General features: G+C 42.5%; 1 pseudogene; it reads right to left on the bottom strand.

Annotated features, from left to right (window-relative positions):
• Positions 1-997: 997 nt before the first annotated feature.
• Positions 998-1,325, bottom strand: LOC103261724 (annotated as a pseudogene).
• Between the last annotated feature and the right edge of the window lie 5,338 nt (positions 1,326-6,663).

Genomic DNA, 6,663 nt, shown 5'->3' with positions numbered 1-6,663 from the left:
GAAATAAAAGTCACACAAGATTAGGATGATTCCCATATTTTTTTTTATGAAAAAAATTGCAAAAATACATTTTATTAGACTTGTTTAGTGTACATCTTCTACTTGCAGTTGGTACCAGTACTATAGCATGCAACATATAGCTGTTTCCAAGGGCCAGATCAGAGAAGCATTAGGGAAGGCAAGTCATTTTGCCTTCTGAGTGTTACTCTCTTAATAGACACCTTTGGCTGATCTTAGGCAATGGGAGTAGATATCAAGCATGCTGTGCAGTGGATGTTATCTTGAGAAAAATGAATTAATTGCAAGTTAATGCTGATAATCAAATGTTTTCTTGATAACAGTCTTTTATTTTTTTTTTTTTTTTTATTTTTTTATTTTATTTTATTTTATTTTTTTTTTGAGTTGAGGTCTCACTCTGTCACCCAGACTGGAGTGAAGTGGCCGCTCCCGGCCACTGCAGCCTCGCCTGCTGGGCTCCGGCGATCCTTCCGCCTCAGCCTTCCAAGTAGCCGGAATTACAGGCGCACGCTACCACGCCCAGCTGATTTTTTTTGATTTATTGTAGAGATGAGGTCTCGCTGCCCAGGCGGGTCTCGAACCCGCGGGCTCAGGCAATCCACTCACCTCTTCCTCCCAAAGGCGCGGGATTATAGGCTGAGCCACCGAGCTCGGCTTCTTTCTTGATATCACTTTCTTTTCACAGGAAAATGGGGGAGCATAGGTGGTGGGCTGCTTGATCTTTTCAAATTAAGTGGTCCAGCATCAAAATGTAATGACCAATTATAACTAAAGGACCAAGTTCAGATTGCTTACTTTTGTGGTGAATTAGAAAAGATTTATGGCGACCCTGTAGACATATGACCCTCGGCCAGCATATTCACGTGATTTCTTTTCTTTTTTGACAAATCTTATTTTATTCACATAGAGGTCTGATCACACACAGTCCAAAAACACTCAGATAGCAAGTCAGATATCATCAGATGTTAAACATTGGTCTTCAAACGTGATAGCCAACAATGCCACGCCTGCCTGTGATCTCTCCGACATAAAACCACATCCACACCTCAGCGGCCATCAAACCATTCAGCACAGCTTCCTTAACTGTGAGCTGTTTGAAGCTACCAGTTTGAGCACTATTGATTATTTTTTTTCAGGCTCTGAATAACTCTAGAGATCTTGGCAGGGGTTGGAGGAACCAGTTCAACCTTGAAGTAGCACCAAAATGTGGCCAATTGAGGTTTCAAATTAGTCACAGCAGTGTTCACCAGCGCCGGGGCTTTCTCTGCAAGGTTATGGACAAATTGGTTTCTAGACAGACTATCCATCGCCCCAAACACTCATGTGATTTCTGAGCAGGAAAGAAGTAGTAGGTAGCACGAGTGACCCCATAACCCAGAGCCCACCTGCCTGGGGCACAGTCTTTAGCTTGGGCACAGGTTGGGGTGGCAGGTGAAAGTAAGTTGCCTTGTGGTGGTGAGAAAAAGACTGAGACACATTAATCCTGAGGGAGGGACAGACCTGGAAATGATTGCTTGATGCTAGAAAAGAGTATCATAAAAGCCAAGCCAACTGAGCACAATTTCAACTTTAGACCACCATGCAAACTAAAAAGTATGTTTGAATGGAATAATAAACTCCTACATGTCAAAACTTGTGGGATGCAACCAAAGCAATGCTTAGAGGGCAATTTGTAGCCTAAAATGCAGAAAGAAGGAAGGATTAAAAAGTAATGAGCTAAGATTTATCTCAAGAAATTACAAAAGGAACAGCAAAATAAATTCAAAGCATGCAGAAGGAAGGACCAGAAACAAGGATACAAATTAATAGACTAAGGAACAGAGAAAATCAACAAAACATAAAGTTGGTTCCTTAAAAAGGCTAAACAAGCTAATAAATTTCTGGTGAGAATGATCAAGAAAAAAATGGATGACCACTACCATCCTCCCGCAGACAAATCACAATGCTGCCTCTTCCTAGCTACATGTCCTTGGGCAAATTAATTAATCTCTAAGCATGTTTCCTCATCATAAAATTGAGAAATGTAGTATCTACTTCATTGGCTATTATGAGAATTAAATGTGATAGCGGGAGCTGTTTGGCAGAGAACAGAAACTATATAAATCATACTAGTTATTATCTTCGTGGTAGAGGTTGTAAATATTCTAAAGTGCTACAGGGGGACAGGAGAGAAAGAATGACTTTCTGTCCCGGGAGGTGGCAGGGAGGAGGTGATTTCCAGGCTAAGCCTTGATGGATTTTGTAGAAAAGGAAAGAAATTTTGTAGATTTTGTAGAAAAGGAAAGAGAAGGACCGTCCAGGCTGAGAGCCTCGAAGCAGGACGTAGGCATCCTGGAGGCCTGAAGGCCGCCAAGGAGGGGAGGAAGGGCCAGCCAAGCCCCGTCGAAGGTGGCTCTCTGAAGCAGTGGGCTGACATCTGAGGCCAACATTGAAAACATAAATGCGCCTGGTCCACAGACTTCATGCATTATGCAGCAAGGGTGAATAATGAATGACCTGAAAAAATTCTCTTTAACCACTTGGTCACAGATTTCTCTCCAAGATGAGGAAAACACAATGGCTGTGCCCAGCCTGTCTCTACAGTTCAGAGAATAATTTAGTTATAATAACCTCCAGGCTCACGGAGAAGCTATTTTCTGTGGGAAGCGAGTGAACAAGTCTTAACCAGACTAAGTCAGCTTCTCCCAGGAGGAAGAGGTTATCTCAGGGCTCTGTTTACTTTCTCAGAGGCCTCTGTCTACACAACAGGGACACACACTCAGGTGAGGAGCACTCAGTGTATCTGGAGCTTGGTGTGTTAGGCTGTAAGCCTCAGCTAATACAAGGCGCCCTTCTTCTAGGGAGAAAGAGATCAATCTTCTGCCTAGCCCAAGGGCTCCATCACGCACAGGAGGGTCATTGGTGGAGACTCTGTCAAAGGGAGACGGCTCTGGGTGCCCACTCTGAGGAAGTGGCTCTAGGCTTGGTTTAGACAGAGGGAAGTTCTAACCTCCAAAAGTAGGGCTTGGGGAGGTCCCTGTGAGGGTCATAATAAAAACTTAAGGGTCACAGGAAAAGCTTGCATCAGAATGTAATTGGCAGAATAACCTGTGACCTCAGGTTCCTCTAAAAATTCAGACCGTCTCTGACTTATGATGGTTCAACTTTGGTTTTTTTGACTTTCCAGTGGTGTGAAAGTGATAGGCATTCAGTAGAAACTGTTTCTCTTATGATGCTGGGGAGCTGTCATTCTCAGTTTCAACTTAGGGCTTTTCAACTTAGGGCTTTTCAGCTTACAATGGGTTTATCAGGACCTAGCCCCACTGTAAGTCAAGAAGCATCTGCAGTTATGAGGCAAGTATCATACCACCCAGCAACTGTGTTCTTGTGGTGAACTTATGTTCACACAAAGTCTGTACATAATGGTCACAGCAGTTCTGTGGGAAAAGGCAAAAACTGAGAGCACTCAGAGGTGTTCTTTTGAAAGTCCTTTCTCAGAGGAATGCTAAACAAACCATTGCAACCCATACCCTGAAGCACCACTCAGCAATGAAAAAAATGGATTATTGAAACATACAGTGTTTTAGTCTGTTCTTGCTGCTATAACAAAATACCTTAGACTACATAATTTATCAATAATAGAAATGAATTGCTCACAGTTCTAGAGGCTGGGAAGTTCAAGATCAAGGTGCCAACAGATTCGGCATCTGGTGAGAGCTTGCTGCTTCATAGATGGCACCTTGTTGCTATGTTCTCACATGGTAGAAAGGGCAAAAGGAACTAATACACCCCTCAACCTTTTTCATAAGGGCACTAATCCCAGTCATGAAGGCAGAACCCTCATGACCTAATCACTTCCTAAAGGGTCCACCTCAGAGTACTATATTACATTGGGTATTAGGTTCCCACACATGAATCTGGGGGGACACCAACATTCAGAGCATAGCACACAGCAACCTAAATGAGCCTCCAGAGAATGATGCTGACTGCAAAAAGCCAGTCCTAAAAGGCAACAAACTGCTTGATTCCATCTACAGAACAAAAGCGTAAATATGGAAGAAGAGGTGACTGGTTGCTAGAGGCTGGGGGGAGATGACTGTGTCATAAATGAACAAGAGGGATCCTTGTGATGTTAGAACTGTGGTGGTGAGTCCCCAAGCTTGTACAGGCAATGACAGTGCATAGAACTGAATAAACACATGCACAAGTGGGTGTAGGCAAAACTGGGAAAATCAGAATAAATAGTGCATCCAATGCCAACACAGTTAGTGTGATATGCACTATAGTTTTGCAAGATGTTGCCACTGGAGAAAACTGGTTCTCTTTTACTATTCTTTACAATTACATGGGTATCTATAATTATCTCACAATAAAATATTTAATTTAAAATCATAATGATTTAATGTTAAGTGAAAAAGGCAGACCACAGAATTTCATGTGTAATATGACTATTTTAAGACCTCAAAATTTATACCTGATAGCTACTAAAGCAAAACAATTACCTGCCCTATGACCCAGCAATTCCGCTCCTAAATATACCCCCCAAGAGGAACAGGTGCATGTGATCAGAAAATGTGTACATGAAGGTTAATGGCAGCTTTACTCATAATAGTCAATTGTGGGCAACAATCCAAATGTCCACCAATGGTGGAATTAATAGATTATGGTCTGTTCATACAACAATAGAATCCTTTTAAAAAATTTTTTTGTAGAGACAACGTCTCACTATATTGCCCAGGCTGGTCTTGAATTCCTGGTCTTAACTGATCCTTCTGCCTCAGTCTCCCAAAGTGCTGGAATCACAGGTGTAAGCCACTTCAACTGACCAACAATAGAATCCGGTTGGGCACGGTGGCTCACACTTATAATCCCAGCGCTTTGGGAGGCTGAGGTGAGAGGACTGCCTGGGTCCACGAGTTTGAGACCAGCCTTGGCAACTTGGAAAGACCTCATCTCTACAATAAATCAAGAAAAATTAGTCAGGCATGATGGCACATGCCTGTACTTCCAGCTACTTGGAAGGCTGAGGTGGAAGGATCGTCTGAGCCCAGCATGTTGAGGCTGCAGAGGCTGTAAGCGTGCTACTGCACTCCAGCCTGGGCAACAGAGTGAGACTCCAATCTAAAAAAAAAAAAGAAAGAATCCTTCACATGGCAATGAAAAAGAATAAACTTGTGCTGTATACATGGTGATGAATTTCTTTGCTATAATGATAAGCAAATAAGTCAGACACTGAATGTAAAATGGTGCAGCCACTGTGGAAAACAACATGATGGTTTCTCAGAACATTAAAAATAGAATTACCTCAATCCCAGCACATCGTGAGGCAGAGACGAGAGAAATGCCTGAGCCCAGTGATTTGAGACCAGCCTAGGCAACTTGGCAAAACCTTGTCTCTATAATAAAATTTTAAAAATTAGTCAGGAGTGGTGGTATGCATTTGTGGTTCCAGCTATTTGGAAGGTTGAGGTGGAAGGATTCCCTGAGCCCAGCAAGTTGAGGCTGCAGTGGCTGTGAGCATGCCACTGCACTCCAGCCAGGCAACAGAGTAAGACTCTGACTCAAAAAAAAAAAAAAAACCAAAAAAATAGAATTACCATATGATATATCAATTTCACTTTGGGCATATGCTCAAAACACCTGAAAACAGGGATATTTGTACAGCCATGTTCATAGCAGCATTATTCACAATATCTCAAGCTTGGGTGTAAGCAATTCAAATATCCATTGATGGATGAATAGATAAGCAAAATGTGGCCCATCAAAACAATGGAATATTATTCGATCTTAAAAAGAAAGGAATTTTGGCACATGTTACAACATGGATGAAACTTAGGACATTATGCTAAATGAAAGAAGACAGACACAAAAAAAACAAATAATGTATGATCCCACTCATAGGAGGTACCTAGTAGAGCCAAATTAATAGAGGCAGAAAGTAGAATGGTAGTTACCATGGGCTGGGGAGAGGGGGTAATAGGGAGTTGGTATTTAATGAGTATAGAGTTCAGTTTTACAAGATAAATAGAGTTCTGGAAATGGATGGTGGTGATGGTATACAATATCATGAATATATTCAACAACACTGAACTGTACGCTAAAAAATGACTAAGACAGTGGCCGGTTATGGTGGCTCGCACTTGTAATCCCAGCACTTTGGGAGGTGGAGTAGAAGGATTGCTTGAGCCCAGGAACTTGAGACCAACCTGGGCAACATAGTGAGAACTTGTCTCTACAAAACATTTTTAAAAATTAGCTGGCATGGTGGTACACGCCTGCAGTCCCAGCTACTTGGGAGGCCACAGTGGGAGGATTGCCTGAGCCCAAGAGGTTGAGACCAGTGAGCCATGATCACACCACTGTACTCTAGCCTGAGTGACAGAATGAGACTCAACTCAAAAAAAAAAAAAAAAAGATTAAGATAATAAATTTTGGCTGGGTGCGGTGGCTCAGCCTGTAATCCTAGCACTTTGGGAGGCCAAGGCGAGAGGATTGCTTGAGCCCACGAGTTCGAAACCAAACTAGACAACATGGTGAGACCTCATCTCTACAATAAATCACAAACACTAGCCAGATGTGGTGGCGTGTCTGTAGTTCCAACTACTTGGAAGTCTGAGGTGGAAGGATCACCTAAGTCCAACAGGTAGAAGCCATGGTGGCCGTGAG

The sequence above is a fragment of the Carlito syrichta genome, unplaced genomic scaffold, assembly GCF_000164805.1.
Source record: "Carlito syrichta isolate Samal-C Ts95f unplaced genomic scaffold, Tarsius_syrichta-2.0.1 Scaffold303988, whole genome shotgun sequence".
NCBI classification, from domain to species: domain Eukaryota; kingdom Metazoa; phylum Chordata; class Mammalia; order Primates; family Tarsiidae; genus Carlito; species Carlito syrichta.
This window is presented reverse-complemented; position numbering and strand designations above follow the sequence as displayed.